General features: G+C 42.4%; 1 long non-coding RNA gene across 1 annotated transcript; it reads left to right on the top strand.

Moving 5' to 3' along the window:
- Positions 1-21,625: 21,625 nt before the first annotated feature.
- LOC147155459 (uncharacterized) lies at positions 21,626-22,102 on the top strand. The gene is made up of 3 exons (XR_015092264.1): positions 21,626-21,675; positions 21,809-21,876; positions 21,984-22,102. It is a non-coding gene; the product is annotated as an uncharacterized LOC147155459 (long non-coding RNA).
- The last annotated feature ends 921 nt before the right edge of the window (positions 22,103-23,023 follow it).

Genomic DNA, 23,023 nt, shown 5'->3' with positions numbered 1-23,023 from the left:
GTGGAATTAAGTAACAATAATCAATTAGATAACTGTTTTTATAATTTAATTTAAGTCTTTTTTTGAGAAAAAAACAGGTTCTGCAACATCTGGGAAAAAAAGTGATCCCTGCTAGAGGATGATCATTTAAGAAAATCAAATCACAGATGTATCTATAAATTAAAATTCTGCCTTGTAGCAATATGTGTATGCTTATGCTTAATACTCATAATACAACTTGTGTTCATAAACAAGAAAAAATGGTTAAAAAAACCTTGATTTTCAACCACATTTGAAAATCTGCATTTATGCATTACAAAATGTGCACAAATATCAACATGTAATTTACCTGTCCTCACAAACTGACGCAAGTACCCCATTATTCTACATCTACAGTCAACGGAGTAACCATCTTCATCGTCCAACCCAGATTCCTCAGGCCATTTGATTAGGTCCAAAACAACCTAGGACAGCAAATGAGACAATCATTATGGCACCATAGTTGGCATTGAACCAATTCATTCTATTTTACAATTTTCTCTCTAATTTATACATATGGTCAATCCACACATGGGGTGTTAATTGTGTGAAGGCTGATGTTGTGGTCTCAACAGCCTAACAATGAAATGTGTATCCTGCTGAGGAGAACATGTGATTGTTGATTTCTCGTCAGACTTTGTTCAAGGTTGGAATTGTTCACTGAAAATGATTCCAAATCAAAATTTCCTTGGAACAAGGAAAAAACATTAAAAATGTTTGCATAACTGAACATATGATGACGAATATTCAATAATATAACCCTAACCCTAAGCAAACACTCTCCCTCTCATTTGGATATGGGCTTAAAGGTTGTATCTAACTGTGCGTCAAAGGTTTGCATGCAAGGGACTGTGCATGTAGCGAGTTTTTCTTTGTTGTCAGTTTTTAATTATTATTTATTCTAAGGTTGCAAAGATGTTCTCAAGACACTTGCAAAGTATATTTACGGCACCAAACATTCTATGTAAATCGCAAAGGAATAATGAACATGTTGAAATTTCTTTGCGAGTGTCTGCCACACAGCGGCCGAAATGAGTTTCTTCCGTTGGGTGTCCGGGCTTTCCCTTAAGAGATTTGGTGAGAAGCTCAGTCATCCGGGAGGGACTCAGGGTCGAGCCGCTGTTCCTCCGCGTGGAAAGGAGCCAGTTAAGGGGGCTCGGGTATCTGGTTCGGAAGCCTCCTGGACGCCTTCCTGGAGAGGTGTTCCGGGCATGTCCCACCGGCGGCAGACCCCGGGGACGACCCAGGACATGCTGGAGAGACTATGTCTCTGGGCTGGCCTGGGAACGCCTTGGGATCCAGCCGGAGGAACTGGTTCAAGTGGCTGAGGAGGTCTGGGCTTCCCTCCTAAAGCTGCTGCCCCCGTGAATCCGACTCCGGATTAGCGGTAATAAATGGATGGATGGGTGGTGGGTCTGGCAAACATCTTTGCAACCTTGAACTAACCCTAATGAAAAAATAAATATTTTTTTGTTTTGCCAGACTGTCACATCAAATCAAAATTGATATAGCTCCTTTCATACATTACATTGCAACTCAAAAGCGTTGAGTGAGTAAAACATCCATAGTACAGCACAAAGAAAACCCTAACCTTCCCCCCAACATGCCCATGAGCAGGCTCACTCAAACTCTCACAACCTTTAAAAAAAAGTGTAATTAAGTTATCTGGTCAATCTTGACCTAATGAATTCCGTTTGCATTCCCATAAATTCCAGTTAATTCCCATGCAAAAAAAATTATTTTGAAAATTACAGACATTTTAGAATCCTAGACATGCTTCATTGAATACCTCCACACTGCACTCAGACTTTGTTTCTGTTGGAAAAACTGATGCCACTGCATCGGGTCGAGACTCCAATAACAGCATAATGAGGGTTTCTTTTAGTCCTTGCTTCAGCTGTTTGAGTTGGCGGGAGTTTCGGCCGAGCACCTTAAAGTATCACAGGGGTGAGTGAGGTATGGATGAAGGGACTCCAAGTAAATATATACATGCAGTAAATTCAATTCAATTATTACTCTGTGCACATTCAAACACTGGTCTGTATATATTGCTGTACAGCAGATCGCCCATACACACCGTGCAAGCCATTGAAGCCACAGGGCGACCATCTTACCTCTCCCATCCTGAGAGAAGACTACTATATATACTATAGGTATACATACAGATTAGACATATACAGCTCCTAGGCTCTTAGTGTCGGGCCGGGAGGCAGGTGTGGCAAGGTGGTCACAATTTTTTTAACAAGTGGACACTGGACAGTATGTGCTGCTTTGACGACCCCTTTTTTCTTTTATCGCTCAGTTCTTTAGACCCCAATATTAGATTTGGCAGAGGCATCTTTTGTTGAGTTAGTTATAATTCATTTATTAAAAAATGTACAATTTTCCTCCTACAACCCTCATTAAGCATATAATGTATACATGTATTTAAGGCAAGTTGTAAAATGTCTGAAGTCCTCTTGTTTATGTTTAATAAATTTATAAACATCGTAAATCAAATGTTCTCCAATTTCAATACGGTAAATATATTCGAGGATCGTGTGTGACATAATGTTCATTGTGACATATTGTGATGGCTGCGAGATATCAGGAGGGTATAATTTGATGCTCAAAGCCTGGTTTCCAGTTGATGCTGACAGGGTTTGTGAGGCTCACTTTATTACCGGTAATTACTTGAGCCTATAGATTTGTTATTTGGAGAGGATTTAAAAAACGAAGAAATCGAGTTTGTGCAGTAGCTATAAAAAAACACTAAGTCATATTTCTTTTTCAGTCTTATTCAGGTGTTCCAAAGCATGATCAACAGCCACCCTGACTTGTTCCTCGCCTTGAAATGGGCGATATTGTTTGACGTCTCATCTATACAGCGCGACTGAGCCCGCTATCATTTTCTGTCACACAACCAACCGCGCATGCGCAAACATTTTTCATCAAAGATCCTCCCTATAGGATTGTGTTAGAGTAGACAATATTAAGTATTGTACTCTTTGCGTGTTCAATTAACTGAATGGTGAGATCCTGGTGAAGAAGTCCCCTTGCAAAGGTGAATATTTTTCAGAAGCTTCTGATCACACAATTGAAGTCACCCAAGCAGTGCTCTGTTCAAATGTGTCTTCTCTCCAGCCCACATCATTATTTATTCAAAAGAGGGTTCATAGAAAAGTCAGCCCACAACACACCTGGTTACAACTGAATGAATACAAGAGAATCCGTTCCGTTCCGTTCCGTTCCGTTCCGTCTTCAATTCCGCTTATCCGGGGTCGGGTCGCGGGGGCAGCAGCTTTAGCAGGGAAGCCCAGACTTCCCTCTCCTCAGCCACTTCAGCCAGCTCCTCCGATGGGATCCCAAGGCGTTCCCAAGCCAGCCGTGAGACGTAGTCTCTCCAGCGTGTCCTGGGTCATCCCCGGGGCCTCCTGCCGGTAGGACATGCCCGGAACACCTCCCCAGGGAGGCGCCCAGGAGGCATCCGAACCAGATGCCCCAGCCACCTCAACTGGTTCCTCTCAACGTGGAGGAGTAGCGGCTCGACGCTGAGTCCCTCCCGAATGACCGAGCTTCTCACCCTATCTCTAAGGGAGAGCCCGGACACCCTGCGGAGAAAACTCATTTCGGCCGCTTGTATCCGGGATCTCGTTCTTTCGGTCACGACCCACAGCTCGTGACCATAGGTGAGGACAGGAACGTAGATCGACCGGTAAATCGAGAGCTTTGCCTTTCGGCTCAGCTCCTTCTTCACCACAACGGACCGATACAGCGTCCGCATCACTGCAGACGCTGCACCGATCCGTCTGTCGATCTCCCACTCTAACCTACCCTCACTCGTGAACAAGACCCCAAGATACTTGAACTCCTCCACTTGGGGCAGGACCTCATCCCCGACCCGCAGAGAGCACTCCACCCTTTTCCGACTGAGGACCATGGTCTCGGATTTGGAGGTGCTGATCCTCATCCCAACCGCTTCACACTCGGCTGCAAACCGCTCCAGTGAGAGCTGGAGATCACGGCTTGAAGAAGCCAGCAGCACCACATCATCTGCAAAAAGCAGAGATGCGATGTTGAGGCCACCAAACCGGACCCCCTCGACACTCCGGCTGCGCCTAGAAATTCTGTCCATAAAAATTACGAACAGAATCGGTGACAAAGGGCAACCTTGACGGAGTCCGACCCTCACAGGAAACGAATTCGACTTACTGCCGGCAATGCGGACCAAACTCTGACATCGGTCGTACAGGGACCGAATAGCCCGTATCAGGGGGCCCGGTACCCCATACTCCCGAAGCACCCCCCACAGGACTCCCCGAGGGACACGGTCAAACGCCTTCTCCAAGTCCACAAAACACATGTGGACTGGTTGGGCGAACTCCCACGCACCCTCAAGGATCCTGCCGAGGGTGTAGAGCTGGTCCACTGTTCCATGGTCCATTCGGACTCAACGTCCCCCGCCTCCCCCGGGACAACGGAGAAGCTCTGCCGGAGGTGGGCGTTGAAACTCTTTCTGACAGGGGATTCTGCCAGACGTTCCCAGCAGACCCTCACAATACGTTTGGGCCTGCCTGGTCGGACCAGCATCTTACCCCGCCATCGGAGCCAACACACCACCAGGTGGTGATCAGTTGACAGCTCCGCCCCTCTCTTAACCCGAGTGTCCAACACATACGGCCGCAAATCCGATGACACGACTACAAAGTCGATCATCGAACTGCGGCCTAGGGTGTCCTGGTGCCAAGTGCACATGTGGACACCCTTGTGCTTGAACATGGTGTTCGTTATGGTCAGTCCGTGACGAGCACAGAAGTCCAACAACAAAACACCGCTCGGGTTTCGATCGGGGGGGCCGTTCCTCCCAATCACGCCCCTCCAGGTCTCACTATCATTACCCACGTGAGCGTTGAAGTCCCCCAGCAGAACGAGGGAGTCCCCGGGGGGAGCGCTCTCCAGCACACCCTCCAAGGACTCCAGAAAGGGTGGGTACTCTGAGCTGTTGTTCGGTGCATAAGCACAAACAACAGTCAGGACCCGTCCCCCCAGCCGTAGGCGGAGGGAGGCTACCCTCTCGTTCACCGGGGTAAACCCCAACGCACAGGCGCCCAGCCGGGGGGCAATGAGTATGCCCACACCTGCTCTGCGCCTCTCACCGTGGGCAACTCCAGAGTGGAAGAGGGTCCAGCCCCTCTCGAGAGGATTGGTACCAGAACCCAAGCCGTGTGTGGAGGTGAGTCCGACTATATCTAGTCGGAACTTCTCAGCCTCGCACATCAGCTTGGGCTCCTTCCCTGTCAGAGAGGTGACATTCCATGTCCCCAGAACTAGCTTCAGTAGCCGAGGGTCGGACCGCCAAGGCCCCCGCCTTTGGCTGCCACCCAGCTCACTGCGCACCCGACCCCTTTGGCCCCTTCCACCGGTGGTGAGCCCATGGGAGGGGGGACCCACGTTGCCTTTTCGGGCTGTGCCCGGCCGGGCCCCATGGGTGTAGGCCCGGCCACCAGACGCTCGTCTTCGAGCCCCACCTCCAGGCCTAGCTCCAGAGGGGGGCCCCGGTGACCCGCGTCCGGGCAAGGGAAACGAAAATCCAAAGTTTGTATGCATCATTGGGGTCCTTCGAGCCATGCTTTGTCTGGTCCCTCACCTAGGACCTGTTTGCCATGGGTGGCCCTACCAGGGGCATGAAGCCCCGGACAACATAGCTCCCAGGTTCATTGGGACACGCAAACCCCTCCACCACGATAAGGTGATGACTCACGGAGGAGAGAATCCGTTCCCATGGGTATAAATCAGATTAGAAAAAATACAATAACAATAAGCCTGACTCCCTTCCGACACAGCAGAATCCGGCCCTCCCATTTAGAGATAGCGAATGAATAGACAGACCCGTTGCTCTTTCTCATGAAAGTAACACAGATAAGAATATATTTCTATTCATTCAGCCATACTGAGTTAACATAATTATACCTACATCTACACAGCTATAACTAATTACAAAATGGTTAAAATATAAAGTAAAACAGTAAAAATGTATACAAAGTTAACAATTGTATGCCGAGAAACATTTATTGAGAGTAATAATATGGAATTGGCCTATCGGCTATCCAGTTACATATACAGAGGTAATGTGTAAAATGTACATTTATCAAAGCATGATATACTGTTAGATAGGAGACACTTAAGTAGGACAACTTTTGATGGATATAACGCTAGTCAGCCACACTTACTGCATGCTGAAGTAGATTGTGAAGGAGCCAGGTGCTGTTACTAGCCGTTAATATAGGCATGTCCCATGCCAATGCCAGGTCATTAACAGCCGTTGTCTGACACTCATTGAGTCCTCTTTTTTCACTTGTTTCTTCCTTTCCAGCAGATTCTTGATTCTCAAACAGCTTTAAAAAGAAAATACCGCACATTTATTTCCAATAAATTACATTTAAAAAGTAAAAGTATAGTCCATATTTTTTCATTGAATGACAGTGTTTTCCAATGGATAACCTTGCACTTTACCGTACTTACCGGGCGTATGGTCTCCCCGATGTCCATGTCTGCCACATCTTCTAACATGATTGTCGCTGTCTGTGGTGATTTACCAAGCAACACATGAATTACTGCTGGGCTAATACCTAACAGACAAGGGCCCCCATGAAGGAAAGAATGCCCAATCATTCTTCCTGCCATGACAAACAGGTCATTCTGTGCAAATACTTGGGAAGTGGCAGGAATTAAATGATCTGGTTGGCCTTCAAACAGCACAGTGCCGCATGCGGTTCCTATAAAAAATTAAAAAAAATGTTAATGGGGTTTGCCATTTTATGTTCAATACGGTTATAATAACCACATGATTGCAATTTCCTGCCTATGATTGTGTATTAATCTTTAGATTGACAGATTTGTCATGTGTTATGGCTATGCTGTCTGTTGTTAGTTATTCATAGTATAGCTGAATGATAACTTGTATTTGCTGAATGATTAATTTACAATAATTTGCAATATAATCACTGACCATAACTAAAGCTGTCTGCCAGGATGGTGCACGTAATTCCTTCATAAGATCATGAGTCAATTATCTAACATTTATGTTCTATTTTGCCTTGCAACTTAAACAAACAACCTTTAGTGGAGTTGGGCCAGTGTCTTTAGGATTCTTTAAGACCTACCGCAATCAAGTTTGAAACCATGTTGTAACTTGTGCATTATCATACTGAAGAAGTGTCTGTTAACCCCTTCTCCAATGGCCACATCTCCTAAAAACACAAGCAATCACATCCATCTTTCAGGTCATGGGTTTTCTGGCCTTCAAATTTGTATTTTTCATGTTTTCATATGTTCATGTGGGATTGCTGTTGTTACAGCATTGTACTCCCACAATAAAAATATTCATGCAACATGCAACATGGACCACTTTCGTGTCATTACATATTTTGAATGACTGCCGTAGCCACAGTACAGTGATGCGAAGATAACTGTCCTTCTGGCAGCACTTGTACGACGCCTTCAGCCACATCTCCATGCAAATGCATCAGTTTCCAGGGAGATAGGCTACTCAAGCTAGCTGTCTTAGCGGTTGTTCATAGAAAGCTTTAAGTGTGAACTTAAAAAAGAAAAGAAAAAAAAATAAGTTTAACAAGTACATTACTACATTATTGTAATTTTGGTGCTCATGCGCACTAACATGCTACTTATCTGCACCCCTACAAATATATAAAAAGCAAAACATGTTACGAATACAATACTCAAAAACAACATGTGTGAATTGAGGTTTGTTTACAGCACCTTTTAGTTTAGCTTGAAATGGTTTGGCCCAATCTATATTGGGAGTCTTGTAAAAAGTGAGGATTCTGGCTTCCTGGTCCATTATGTCTTCTCCAATGTCTATTATTATTTTTAGGTATGGCTTATCTTCATTGGTTTGCAGACACTGCCTTCTGTACTGGTCAGCTGCTAATTCCGGATCCACTACGTTTTGCCATGCTGTAGTAACACACAAAAAATAGAAGAAAACAACTGTTTATTATAATTGAAGTTGTAATTTAAAAAGTAATGAATTGCACAACATTCACTACTCTACAAATTGTGCCTATAACCAATTTGTAGAATAAACAAAGACATATGCAAGTCTATGACAAACTCAATAATTGTAATTCGATTTTTGGTGAGATGGAAAAAAAATTACAGCACTGTAATGAATATTGGCATTTTAACATCTTTCAATGTGATTGTTTTTCTTAACTTTCACCAAACATGTCATTATTTATTCATAAATTTTTTTAGACAAATACTAACGCATCTCATCCATTTCATCAGGTCTGGACTGTAAAAGGGTATTGTCTGTTGAGAGGGTCGCTGTTGATGTCGTTATATCAGGTGATGAGCAGATAACTGATGCACCAGTGCTGCTTTGAGTCATGTGGTCACTCGGCATATATGATTGTGCAGAAGTGGAGCTACCACATGGAAATCTTGAAAAAGATTGAATGAACACACGTTTTAGCACACATATTAAGAAAAAAACAAAACATTTTATACAGTTTGATTATCACACTTGCATCATCCAAAAAAGAAAACTCATACACAGTGGTCATGTGTCAAATTATGTACAATTTTATATCTTGAAAATGTACCTGACGATTTACATGAAGAAATTTACGCTTTATTTATATATTTTTTATTTTTTTCTTAAAGAGCTCAGTATTGTTCATTCGGAAATGTCATCATCATTGCTCTTTATTTATTTTTATTTATTTTTATTATTTTTATTTTTTTTGTGTGTGTGTGTGTATTTGTTAGCTCACCAAAAAAACCTATTAGAAAAAATCTCATACCGTTCACCTAAACCGAACACCGCCGTCAGGAGACCCGAGGGGACCAAAGAAAACCAAGGAAGGTGAAATCCAGCACCGACAGACACCAGCCTCCACCGATTCAATGACCTGAGGAGGAAACAGATTGTGTCTGAGTTTCGGTAGATGCTGGTGTGGTGGATCTGGCATGCTTGAAAATCTCCACCAAAGAGGGGAGCCGTTGACCCCTGCCGGAACAGAGCAAGCGCAACACCTCAGGGCCCCCCAGGCCGCGGCAGCGCCAAAGGACGACCCCCGGGCCCCGCCAGGGCCACCGGCCGAAGAGCAATCCCAGGAGCAGGAGCGCCCCCCGCCCCAACACGGCCCGCGCCCCCGACCCAACGCAGCAGAACGGGGCACTGCAGGCCCGCCAGGCACCCCACCGGCCCCCAACCCCCGCACCCCCCGCCCCCCATCCACCCCCGCCACCCACCCCAACCCAGCCCCAGCCGCCCCCAGGTCCCCAATCCCCCAGACACCCCACCACCCCCACAACCCCCACCACCGCCCCCGGCGCCGAAGAGGGGCCCGACAGCGGAGCGGAGAGGGCAGCCGCGCCCACCCCACCCCCCGCCGTGTGGAGGGACGGAACACCGGGGGCAGAAGGAGGAGATGGGGGCACCGGAGGGCGGCCGACACCCCCGAACCCCAGGCCCAGCGGGGGAAGGCCCCGGTCGTCACCCCAGCGTTCTTTGTGAAAGTTAACCCCTGTTACTGAGTCCGCCAGCTCGCCGACTGGCGAACTCTACCCCTAAGGGGAAATTTACGCTTTACATTTACATAATTACTTCTAAATCATGTTCTGCTGTCGGGACCGTTTCGTCTTCACAATCATCCTTCGTCTATGGAAAATATGGAATCAAATGAATATAATTTTCATAAGACAAACTTGACAGTTCCACCGAAAAAGCCAAATGTTCATAGACAGGTGCCTGTGACAGGAGTTTAAAAAAGAAGTAATTTGACAAAAAAATTGCTATGCTTAAAATGACTTTTATCTGTTAACCCTGTGATTTTTAACAAGTGTGCGGTGAGAAATCGTCAGGTTTTCTAGTGGAAAATAATCAAATGTCAATTACTAGTTAATAAAAAAAAAAGTATATTTTTTTATTGATTTATAGCAACCAGCACGTATAGTAGCAGATATGGGCAACATGCCACGGACTTCCAACTTCTGTAACGCTGTTTACGGTTACTGTTGCGACATATAGGTTGCGCCCCAATAATTGCACTTCCACCCTTGTGCCCCTCAATTGAACGTTGCCGTTGATAGGTGTGAGTGGAGTGTGTAGGCCAGGGTGTCTCAGTTCTCCAAAGCACTTCGGAGAACTGAAACACCCTACACACGAAAACAGCATAGGTGTCTGACTTACTCAATGCTGACTGAAAAAGAAGTGGGTATACTCAGTATACCCGCGTATACCCTGGACTTCACCACTGGGTGTTATCAAGGGCTTAAAGTTAAAAATAAAATCCTGAGCCTGAACTTTTCCAGGGAGCGGTGGTGCAGTGTCCAACATGCCGATTCGTTGTTCGACCGGCATCAAGCCATTACTATTTGATTTGTCGCCGTGGATGGACTGAGCATTTGGGAAACTCATTAAATTCCCAATTGCAAAAGCGTCAGGTCATCTCTTTCATTATCCATTTATATTATGTATGGTACAGTATAGCATCCCCTCTAGTGCTGCAGCTATCAAATATTTAGGTATTCAAACATCATATGGAAAATTCTATTGAATAATCAGGTATTTGGATTAAATATAAATATTTTCGCACGGTGAAAGAACAATTATGAATAAAGAAGACAATAAAAATATATTCCCACTTACTAATGATCGACCAACTTTCATTTCTAGATAATCAACTTTTTTGTTTTACTTAAATTTAAATTGTGCTTAACAGCACATTATTTTCCTCTCTAGAAAGTTTGGGAGATTTTACAAAAATCTCTCCCCATGGATTGAACTTCCGTTAAATATTAGGACACTTTCATCTCTACCCACTCTTAAAACACACTTACTTACCTACTTTTTTTTCATTTAATTGACTTATTCATTTACCCGCTTAAGATAATTATTGATTTTTTTGGTGATATTTTTGTTTTACCTCTTTACACACTTTTATATCCGCTGTCGCACACACTTGTTTTTCCCACGGACTCTTAGAAACAACCCCCAAACACTTCCACCTTGCCAGCGCTTCTGCAGAGCGTGAGAGCGTGCAAACGCCTGACGTCACGCTCAAGGAGAAACCTTACGTTTCCGTCCCGAAACCGTCATCATTATTTGACAAAACAGGAAAAATAGGGGCAACAGCCATTGTGCCACAGTAGTGCCTCCTGTCCTTTAACATTTTTCTTAAGCATGTGTGGGTGATAAATATGGTTGTTTTAACACTCCAAAATTTGACATGCGCCTTTAAGTTACGTGAACTTCCTGCCACGCATATTCAGCCAACATTCAGCCAGTCACGAATGTACGTATGGATGTAGGCCGTGTGCCTCACAATGAACTGAAATAATAAGTAGAGCCATTATCATTGGCCAGTAAAGGAGTAGTCAAATACAACAAAAATCAAACCAAGTGCAGAGTAGACTGAGCTTTGCACTATATTAGAGCTGGGTACGAAAAGATAGCCCTTAGACTACAAAGATAAAGGGAAAAAATGCTACCACAGCTGAGCAAATGTAATAATTTGATTTTATCTATTAGGGAAACATTTGTAAAGACAACTTACATGAGCTCTACAGGACTCAATGTGGACCTGGATCAAGGGCAATGGAACCATCTGGCCACAGGTCATGCATCCATTTTTGGGCATTTTGTTGAACTCAGCAGCATCATACGGCAGTGGGGTAGTATCTATTTCTTCTTGAAGAGGGACAATGTACAGCACATTTTTCCCATTGTTCGAAGAAGTTTTGAGAGATTTGGCAGTGTATCTTTGTGAACCTTGAGCCACAGGATTTAATCTTCTTTGTCCACCGCCTCCTTAAAAAGTAAGAAAAACAAACAAAGAAACTGTCATGTCTGGGAAGATCTGGTTTTGGTTGAGGGTCCCGATTGGTCCTGAGTGGGTTCCAGCCTTTCCGCGGGTTGACCAATCCGGGCCCTCGGCCACTTGTGCCTGGCCCCAGGTGTGGCGAGTTACCCAATTAGTGTGGGTGTATTTAGTTCCCGGGTGGTGATCAGTCGGCGTGCGATCATTGCCGCTTGTCACGGTCACCACCGGAGTTCTGGCTGTCAGTTTGATTTTGTAACTTTTCAGTTTGTTGTTTAGTTAGCATTAACCAGTACCCTGGTTAGTGTTTTCTGAAAAATAAAGCACGCCAGTCTCGCTCCTGCTGTGGTTCTCCTGCCTCCCTGCATTTTGGGTCCTCCACTTCACACGCCGACAGACACCACACCGCCCCGTGACCACACCGTAACAGAAACTATACAAATTTGAAGGACTTTCATCAACAAACAAAATATACCACCATAACCTTTTCAGATATTCACAAAAAATATATATATTTGTGATATGCCGCAAACTATCGGTAGTTTGCAATTCCACTGATCACAAACAGTTGTGGCGATTACTTGACTACTTAGATCATGTTCAGAATAATAACGCATCACCAACTTGCTGCAGTTAAATAACCATCATTACTTTACAGCTTCAATTCGTTGGTGTATGCACATAATTATAATAAAGACAATTACTATGATGGTTAAATTTGCAGCTTGTAACAGCATTCCAGACATTAATAAATAAAATGTTACACTCACAATTAATTCAACTACGCAAAGTTGCAATAATACTAGGAAACCATTCTGTGGCATTAGTAGGCATAATTTAGAAGTATTAAATTGATCAACAAAATTAAAAAAAGAGGTATGTACCTGAAAGGGGGGGATTTTCAAAGATTATGAGTTTCTGCTGAGGCCTTGTGACAAATATGTCATGTTTTGTAACTTTCAGTGTTTTCATTGACAATTGTGATGCTACGTCAAAATGGCAGTCATATACTGCATATGGTTTGGAGTCAGATTTATCCCACTGGGAGTGACCCAGTTCTGGCCTAAAAGCGTTAGAGGCAAATGTAAACAGCAAAGATTGCTGATTACAGTAATTTATTTGTTCTGGTTAATACAGTCATTCCAAAACACATTGTGTCACGTGAACATATTATATCATGTATTTACTGTGCATTTTCCTTGAACGCTTTGAGGTCGGAACTGACAATCTAAGTGGGATAAATCCGATTTTCCACTTTCCTCAAGTGCAGAAATTATCGTTGGTGAAATGAAGCTTTCCACTCGTTGAAAAGTATTAGACTTTGGATCGTCGTAATTTGATTTGTGAGGATTGTTTTGTTTTGAGAACGTGAAAAACTATAATTTTAACAATATGCCTGCTTTGTATGCTTGTCACGTTGTTGTCACGGTGTTACATTGTGGAAATATAAGAGATGCCAGAACTTCGGAATTGTCAATTTGAGTTCGTAAACGGAGAAAGTTGTGAGCAAGCATGTGTGTTCCTGTTTTGATGTTAACTACGGGCGTACAGTAGCTTTGTTTTAGCTGTTAAAAAACACGAGTTAACTGACTAATGTTTACATTACACGTGGCAGTGTGTTAGCGCACCAAACAGGACATCGTGTACCATTACATCAAACACACATGACAACCTGTGTGTGCTCAGGCTATCTTACTGACACGAATGTACCAATGGATTCAGGCATCATCCGCAACGTGCTTTTCTTTTTATATATCACATTTGATAATGCAATTAATTGTCCATGTAGTCATGATTAACCAACTTATCTTAATTTGCAACAACTGGCAGCGTTGAACCTGAACAAGTTAAACGAACAAAAGCCCATTAATGCATGTATATTGCTGCCCGATGCACACTTAAGTTAGTGTGGTTAATTATGGCATCTGAGAATGGCAGTTCATTTTCATTATACACTGCCAGGTTTCACTAGACATCAATGAGAAAAGCTGTAAACAAGGCTTCAGATGAAGGGGACCAAATGCCTTATTTGGCAACCACAGCCTCGAAGTGTCACACTGTCGGATAATTTAGAGCTTGGTATAAAAAACAAAATTAAATCAAAGAAAATTGAAGTATGTATTGTTAGAGTTTACAATATTTGTATTCTACTCTTTGCGTGTTCAATTAACTGAATGGTGAGATTCTGTCCCTTTGCAAAGGTATTATAATTATCAGAAGCTTCTGATCACACAAATGAAGTCACCCAAGCAGTGTTCTGTTCAAAAGTGTGTGTCCCTCCTTCTCCTGCACATCATTATTTATTGAAAAGTGGGTGAATACGAAAAGTCTCCTCTCCCCTCCCATTCATAAAAAGGCAGAAGTTCCCAGGAATACAAATCAGATTAGACCTAAACAATAATAAGTCAGCCTGTCCTTGGACTCGAACGACTGAGACTGGTACAAACTCTACTCCCTCTTTCCCAGGCAAGAGAGACAGATAAGAATACAATAGACAATACTATTCATTGAGCTACACAGCTATAACTAAATCCAAAACGGCTAAAATATAAATTGAAACTGAAAAACAATGTTAATAATTCAACAGTATCCAATGAAGAACCATACCTGTAACTTTTTTAAGAAACCAGCCACCTTGTAAATCTCGCATCCTGGGATATTCTTCTTGGAGCAGTCTGCTTATCTGAAAGTAGTAAGCAAGTGCTGCTGACATAGTTAATTGTTATATGTATAAATTTTCATAAAACTTTGTTAGCTGCAAATGAAAATTAACAGTTTTGCGATATGGTGGAAAATTCAAATGACGGTATCGGGAGGGTAACCAAACAGACCGACCGACATCTTGTGATTATAATTCGTTGTCCGTTTGACAGAGGGAGTCAATGCGCACAAGGATCAGAATTTATTTATTTATTTGCAGTAATTGCGGAGCAGTTTTGCGTATCATGACTTCATTTGAGGAGCAAATTTATTTTTTCCTCTCCTTTTTTTTTCTTTCTTTAAGGAGCGAATTTAGAATTTTGTGGAGCAATTTCTTTTTTCTTTTTGTACCCGGTTAATTCCAGGGACGCTTAGCCTGGCAGAGGGTCAAGAAAAGCCTGGCGGCTCGCCGCTCTATTAAAACGCTGGGGAAAACACTGGTTTCCATTTAGTCTTTTCACGATACCGAAATTTTGACTTTGATACTAAAACCTGCATAAAATACCTCAATGCCGGTACTGAAACGCTAGACAAAACTCTAAAACATCAGCAAAAGCAGCAAAATTAAAACTGGCTAAAGAACTTCAAATTATTTTTACTTATTATTAATTTGAAATATTGGGATGTATACATGTTAAATTTATGTACATACGGTATATATTTATGTTTATACTGTATGTGCTTTCACATTGCATTCTGTATTCTTGAAGTGCTATATTTGACTGCATTTTATGTCATCCGTTTTAAAAATTGGCAATAGTGGCACTCCAATAACTCAATGTAACGTTGCTTGATTGTTCGTGCATGTCTCGGCTCTTCTCCATTTCGCTCCTAATTAGTCGAATGCATCATCAAATACTACAAATTGGGAACAAAATAATTCAAACTCCACTTATTTTTAAGGGAAGTGTCAAAAATGCGTCACAACCTGTGTCTGTTGCTCTGTCAGTCGTCTGAGCTTTTACTATGCATAAGTGTGATATCCTACTGTGTGCCTGTTCATTGAACGCACCGTGCCTAAGTCCACTGCAGGAATGATTGCTGCTTTTTCTTCTGCTTCTTCACGAAAAACATTTGCTCTTGTCACAAAACCTTTCTAAAACTGAAAATTGAAAACCACACGTGTTCTTCGTGTGCTGATTGAAAACATGCGTAGGCAATGCCAATGCTGTTGCATAGCTTACGTGGACGTCCAGCGAGCACTACACTTAATAAGCTTAATTAGCGCTTCATGCTTCTCCACGAGGAGTGCACGTCCAGCAAGCGCTTCAGTGCGTGAAGCTATCTTCCTGCGCCCTCTCGCACACACGCTAAAAGAGGTGTGTCGCTTACTTAAGGCGTTTTCCACATATCGGTAGATAGAAAACAAGAGTTGGCGGGCTGTCTCGTATTTTTTTTTTTAAGTACCGGTACTAAGAAAAAAATTATACCGAGCCGTTTTTGACACCAAAACATAAAGGTACGGTACTGGCACCGGTATCCCGTGCAACACTATTTTCATTACACTTTTGCGAAATACTTGTATTTAGACATGTCTCAAAAACCATGGGAAAGCAAATTTTTTGGGCCGATATTTGCATTTTTTTTAAATTACAGTGTTTCCATTAACAGTTTGCTTTTGCACAATTTGCATTTTGCGCAAATCTGAGGGTAATGGAAACACACATATACAGAAGGAAACAAAACATTAAAAAACAATACAATGGCAAGACTCAAGTGTAGAATTGTCTTTTAGGCTTACCTCTGCGTGATCGGCATTGTCACCCATATTTATGGTCCTCCTCCCAAGACCCGCTTCCAAGAGAAAAGTTTCCTCTTTTGGCGTTTTTTCCAGGTTTGTTGATAAGGTTGGTTGGGTTATTCGAAAATGCTCGTCCTGTTGAGTGTAACAGTAGTAGTAGTACGGCATCATAACTGATAAATTAATATTAAAAATGGAAACTCCCGTTAGTTGTTATGTAACTATTGTATACATATATGCTATACATATAAACTTGCTACCGGTAACTCTCCTAAATTAAACTACATCAGGCTCACAACTTTGCGTTTAGACTACTGCATAACTATTACTTTGACAAGAACCGCACCAGGCCCATGGTGTGCGTGCTGAATACTGTATGCAAAATAGACCTGAAAAGAACTCAGACACTGAGTTGAAGCTACGAGAAGCTCAAGGGAGCGCTGGTGAACTATATGTCGACCACCCACTTAAAAAAAACACACCATTAATGTCAAGACAGTAGCGATATTCCGCTCACCTGCTGCTGCAGCGAAGAGCTGTTGCTCTGATCGGTCATTTTTCTAGAAGGCAAAACAAGATAAAGAACACTATGGAGTCAAATGTGTACATACATAACATCGATTGGGTGCATCTTCCCTCCAGTACCTGTCAATGGCGCATATGTGAGCTACATGAATTCGTTTGTTAGCCAGCTAACTAATACAAGAAATAACAATTTTAACCAACACAGGGGAGCAGCGCACTGCACCATTCTTGGCATATAATGAAGTAGTTTAGTTGTTCATTGTTGTCATATAGCCACAATATTCCAAAGCATGAGATGAAATTACGTCCGTGGCGCCAGAAATGACGATAATGACTAGACTGCTTTAGCATGAAATCAAATGCCAGCTAGCTAGAAAGCTAAATATGTGATGCTAATCATAAAAACAGGTTGGATGACCATCGTCAATATTTGAAAGAATGATGAAGTAACATAATACTTACCTTGTAATAGCAAAAACCAAAAGAGACTGAAGTATTCTTAATATGTATGTTGGTTGGCGACGATGTGTCCTGCTTGTATCCTTCCGCGAGTCCCGCCACCGTCGTTCGCTAAACCAATGAGGTTGCGCTCCAATCCGCTCAAATCCTTCTCACTTGATTGGTCAAAACAACCCTTCATTACACCAGAGCCCGCCCCCTTCTTTACGAGTACAAATCACGGCGCTCTACAAGTACAAATTAGTTTTGCTCCATTTGTAGCGCGACAAATGGGGCAAAACTCACGTCACTGAACAGCAGCAGAAAACCCACTTGTGACTCCTAGTGGAGACTTCTTTGACTACAAGTTGTCATTTCTACAGGTACAAATCACAACTTTTACAGATACAAATTTATAGTTTTTGTACAGGTACAAAAAATTTTTTGTACAGATTACAAATCATGACTTTTACAGGTACAAATTTGTTTTTACAGATACAAATTTGTTTTACACATACACATTTTTTTTTTACAGGTACAAATTTCTTTTACAGACACAAATTTGTTTTTTTACAGGCACACATTTTTTTTACAGATACAAATCACGACTTTTACAGATACAAATTTAGACTTTTTTCTACAGGTACAAATTTTTTGCACAAGTTAGTTTTGCACCATATTTACCTCCATATTTGAACGTTGTGTTATCCGGCTGCTGTTTTAACAAGATAGGTAAAGTTAAGTGCTAGACATGGTAGCCTACATGCTAACTACACCTGCTAGCGCTAGCTAGAGCTAGCAGATCTCACTTTAAGGTTTTAATGTGCAGTAAAAGAAAACAAAAACAAAGAAAAGTTTGAGTAGGCTCTAAATCTCAATTGTGTATATCCCTCGTTGCTACAATATACAGTAAGGTTTTTGTCTATTCTGTCATCGTCGTGGTGGGGGTGGGGGAGGGGGGCGTCGGTTGTTGAGTGGCGTGTCCTGCTCGACCGTGTCGCGGAGCGGCGCCGATGAGGGATTTTGGAAGTATTTTACACTGTTAAATGACCTTCATTGATTGACTACAGCACACATTTGTAAATTGTCAAAGCTGCCTTTATTTTCCCCCTTGAAAGATTACCGTTGGTTTCTGTAGCGATCGTTTTTTTCACGGCCATCCAGAATATCCATCCATTTTGCCAAACCGTTTCACCTCATGGAAATTAATCTAAAAGAAAAAAAAAGTAACAATGTTATTACAATACCGTTTTCTTTGTTAATAAGTAAACAAGGAAGTCTATAGTGGATCCATTTTTTTCTATTGTTGAGGATTTATTCAAGGCTCTGCATTATTTATAATCAATGAACTATACAATGTGTGATGTTACTATACTTCAATTGATGACGGTTTCTTATTTTTATTACAATGACACCACTGCCTCATTAGACTCAATGTACATTTTTAATGTTTCATACACATCTGAGATTAACTACAAATTTTATCTTGAATCTTTTAGCGATCCGCTGAGCACTGTGCGAATTGGAAAGCTGCTGACCGTGATACTTGGATTTCAAACCTTCAGCACCGCCTTGGACTTCCACCTCATCTACCTGCTTCCATCTTGCCCTCAAACAACATAATACATATATAAGATCTACATCACAGAGTCTAGAACGCAAATACAGCTGAACTTGCACTCAACAGCACATTACAAACACTCTAATATCATTACTTTACTATTTTGTTGTGTTTAAATTGATTTCCTTTTTTTACTGCCAGTTTACTTTTGACTTTGTCTTGGGAAGTTTTTTTTCTTTTCTTTTTGCTTACAGTAAAGGTAGCTGTAGCAGCATGCCGCGGAAGGGGAAGCGTTCCGAGGCAGCCAAGCGCCGATGGAAGAAGCTGGACCTTGCTGCTCCGGAACTGAGCCCAAACATCGCACCCCAGCAGGTACTTTGCCTCTATTCAATTCTGCACTTGGCGGTGGTGTATTCTGTGTTGAGTTATTTTGAGTCACACTGCTAGGTCCTCAATGTGCTGTATATTTTGTTTTCAGCCTCGGTCCCCACCCTCTGCCACCAGTGATGGGACCACGATGCAGTCTCCAGTTTTTTATTTAGAAGGCCAGAGTCCGAACTTCAGCTCCAGCCAGTCGGCTCGCCACTGTGGACGCCCGCTCCCCACCGCATACCTCTACTGTGGCTGCCCACCAGGTATGTTCCACAGCAGGCAAAATGCAATTAACTTTGTTAATGTGCAATACACATTATTTCCGGCTACAAATATAGAGTCAAGCAGAAAAAAATGCTAAAATGCTTATGTTAAAAGCAGTCTGTGTATTCAAGACACTCATTAGTAATGTAAAAAAAATCCTTTATTTAAAATGGACTACCAACATGTTTCAACACAAGATTGTCTTCACCAGGGCATAGTTTGACAAATATAGAGTGTATGACTGAGCGATATTTGTGCATTGCTTTATTCATGTCAAACTAATTCTGAATTTAATTGTGATGAAGTCTGTTTTCTACAAGATTTCAAAAATTTTACTGATGTCAAAAATAAACTCACTAACATTGATCACAAATTTGTGAGGTGCCGAGCCCGGACACAGATATTTCACATGGTTTCTTTTAAGTTACATAGACCAGATGTAAATAATAATAACTAAGACGGTTATATTTAACAACTAATGTTTTGTTTTAGACTTCATGTCTATCTAAACAGTGTATGTCATTGTTTTGTCAAAAACATATTTCTATATACTTCCTTTATACTATAATCTAATCTGGTACAATCTGCTGCCTTTCTGCTCATGTATTTGATCAGAAAATTCTAGCAAAATTGAGCAATTGTGACTGTATTTCAGACACAAACAAAAGTATCAGTTAAGTCCTTGAATCTCTTTTGTGATTAAGAATTTCATTAATAAACCTGGCCTGAATTAACATCACTTGTATGTACAAAATACCTGGTCAATTTTAATTGAAACTAATTTAACCATTACAACCTATGTTTGCTTTTTACTCTATATTATGGTGACTGTCATGTTTTGGGTTCTGTTTTCCTTGTGTGTCTCCCTTGGTCTTGTTTAAGTGTGATCCTGCCCTTCCTCGTGTGATCCAATCAGTGCCCTCAGCCACTTGTGTCTTGCCCCAGGTGTGTCTTGTTGTGTCGTTAGTCTGTGTATTTAGTCTGCTGTCTCCCCTCTGTCTGTGTCGGGTCATTGTTGTATTTCCCCCTGTGATGCTGCCCGTTTTTGCCTTGTTTTCTCCATATTATGTTTTTCCGTGCAATTTAGATCTCACCTTTTGTTTTGTAGAAATTAAAATCCCCTTTTTGATTGAGCCTCTGCCTCCTCGCCCTGTCTTCCCGCATTTGGGTCCTCAAGCTTCCCCTCCTTGACAGACTGCACATGCCTACAATTGTGTAATGTCTATGCTTTATGTTTTAGGTGTCCCCTGTTGGTGCCAAGGCTCTGGTACCAGGTCAGTCATAATTTTAGTTGCTTTTGCAGCAGTTTTACAATTGATTATTTTAAACAATTCCAATATTTTGCAGGTTCATATACACTCAAAGTGGAACATGTACTTGTACTGTGCATTGTCAGCAATTGAAGTTGAGACTTGACATGGTATTCTGTGTGTGCATCATTTTAGGCAGAGGCACTGGCTGGCGCCACAGAGTTCGGGAATGGCCAGTTTCAGCTGTGACTGGGCGGAGGCACAAACTGGTCATTCCAGCACTGAACCAGGACAACACGGTATGTTTTATAATCAACTCTGCCTTTATAACAAATTAACAACCTTCATTTGTGTCTATTTTTTTAAATTACCTCTTTCCTTTTTTCAATTACTACTTTTTTTTTTTTCTTTTGTAATAGTTTGTCCTGGTTGTTGGTGACTCCCACCTGCGAGCCATTGCCGATGGGGTTGTGAAGATGCCGGAGGGACGTTTCTCGTTTGCCGTGATGTCCACCCCGGGTGCCAGGGCCTCCGAGTTGCGTGCTGAGGTGCTGAATGCTGTTCTGCCTCGGTCACCCGAGGTGGTCTGCATTTTGGCTCCCAGCAACAACTTGGGCCGCCCCATCGCTGAGGCAGCGGCTGACTTTGGCCAGCTCTTGCACACCGTCTGCAGCCGCTGGCCCAACGTAAGTTCACACATTTCCTTTATATAGATCATACATTTACATTTCAAGTATGTACTTGCATATGTCAAATATGTTCTGTTTAAAATACATTTCAGCCTTTTCCCGTAGTTAAACAGTTAATGAATATTGAAGGATGGAATATGAATGAAAGTTCATCTTGCTCCAGATGTATATTTTACAGTTTTAAACTTTGTGCAGGTCGTTGTGCTGGACTTCCCCCCTCGTCTGAACGTCGAGCTGGCCCAGCAGGACCTTCTTCGCCAGGAGTACAACCGGGTGGCAGCACTTATGGGTACGTTTCATGTTGAAAATTGTTTTCACACACAAAGTGTTCTACTTTTCTTTAAGTCACCTCCTGATCTGATTTCATTGGTGTCTCAGCGGGGGACTCTTGGGCTAATGTTTTTTTTTCTTTGTTACTGTAGGTATTCGCTACCTATCTGTTGCTGGCCACTTCCCGCTGTCACATCTTCACTTGTGGTGTAGAGACGGGGTAAGTACATTAATTGCTGCAAAAAACAAACAAACATTTTATTAGTGCTCCTCCTATCAAAAGTATGTTTGTAGATGTATAATATTTTTTCTGATCATGTCTGGAAGGTACACCTCAGTGACAGCGATGGGATGTCGGTGCTTGCGCGGTTGCTGTGGGCTGCCGTCAACCTGCGGATGGAGAGGACTGCACCACCTGCACCGGCTGCTCCTCAGCGTTCGCCACCAGCTCGAGTGTTCAGACCAAAAGTGGTTGTTAAGGGTGAGGTCACTGCGCCTCAGCCTTCCAACCCTTTTGACTGGACACTCGTCGGGAAGGCCAAGGAGGTAAACGCAAGCCTAACATGTTTTTGAAAACCTTAAATTTTATGAATGTGTGTGTTGCAATAATGTCACTAGTCATTTCAGAGCAGCTCGGTTGTGGACTCTGAGGTCACCTGTGGGCCCACTGGGTGGATGGGCACTCTCCAGGTTTGTGATGGTGATCATGGATTCATTCAGCCTTTTACCATGGCACATGTTAAAATTCTATTTCTCTATTTCTATTTTGTTGTGTTTTTTACAGTGCAACATCCCATTGAACCCTCTCTGGTTCAGCCCACCCATGTTGGAGGCGATGGACAAGCGGTCTCCAGCTCATCTTTCCAGCCCTGAGGACTGCCCAGGATCCAAAGGATAAGAAGGTATTTACGTTTTCCTATTTTGTTTGCCCGTTATGTTTACATATCTATCTTCATGACAAAAAAAAAAGTATAGTTAATTGTCCATTCTTGTCGTAACAATGCTTCGCAGTAAAAGCAAAAAAAATAAAAATATTTAATAATATATATCTCTCTATCTCTATCCACCGCAGGGCACAGACGACAGCAGCCAGCCCATAAGAGCACACGGAGAGAGCACCAGGTTTGCATTGCATTCTTATCAGCCCTGAGAAGTCTTACTTAAAATCACAAACAGAAATTAGTGACCCTTCACACAAGTGCTGTGTTAAAAAATTATTGTTTGCTTGTCGTTTCAGCCAGAGGAAAGGCCAGCCCCTGCGGAGGTTCCTTCCAGACCATCATCGCCCCGTCGTCCTGGGACTGAGGTAATTTTTTTTATACTCACAACATTAACCATTAACATATGAAATGTTTAAAATTATATTA

Source organism: Leptonotus elevatus, chromosome 22, assembly GCF_054856555.1.
Source record: "Leptonotus elevatus isolate MCC_2025b chromosome 22, RoL_Lele_1.0, whole genome shotgun sequence".
Taxonomy (NCBI): domain Eukaryota; kingdom Metazoa; phylum Chordata; class Actinopteri; order Syngnathiformes; family Syngnathidae; genus Leptonotus; species Leptonotus elevatus.
Note: the sequence above shows the minus strand (reverse complement) of the source record. Positions and strands in the feature narration are given on the sequence as shown.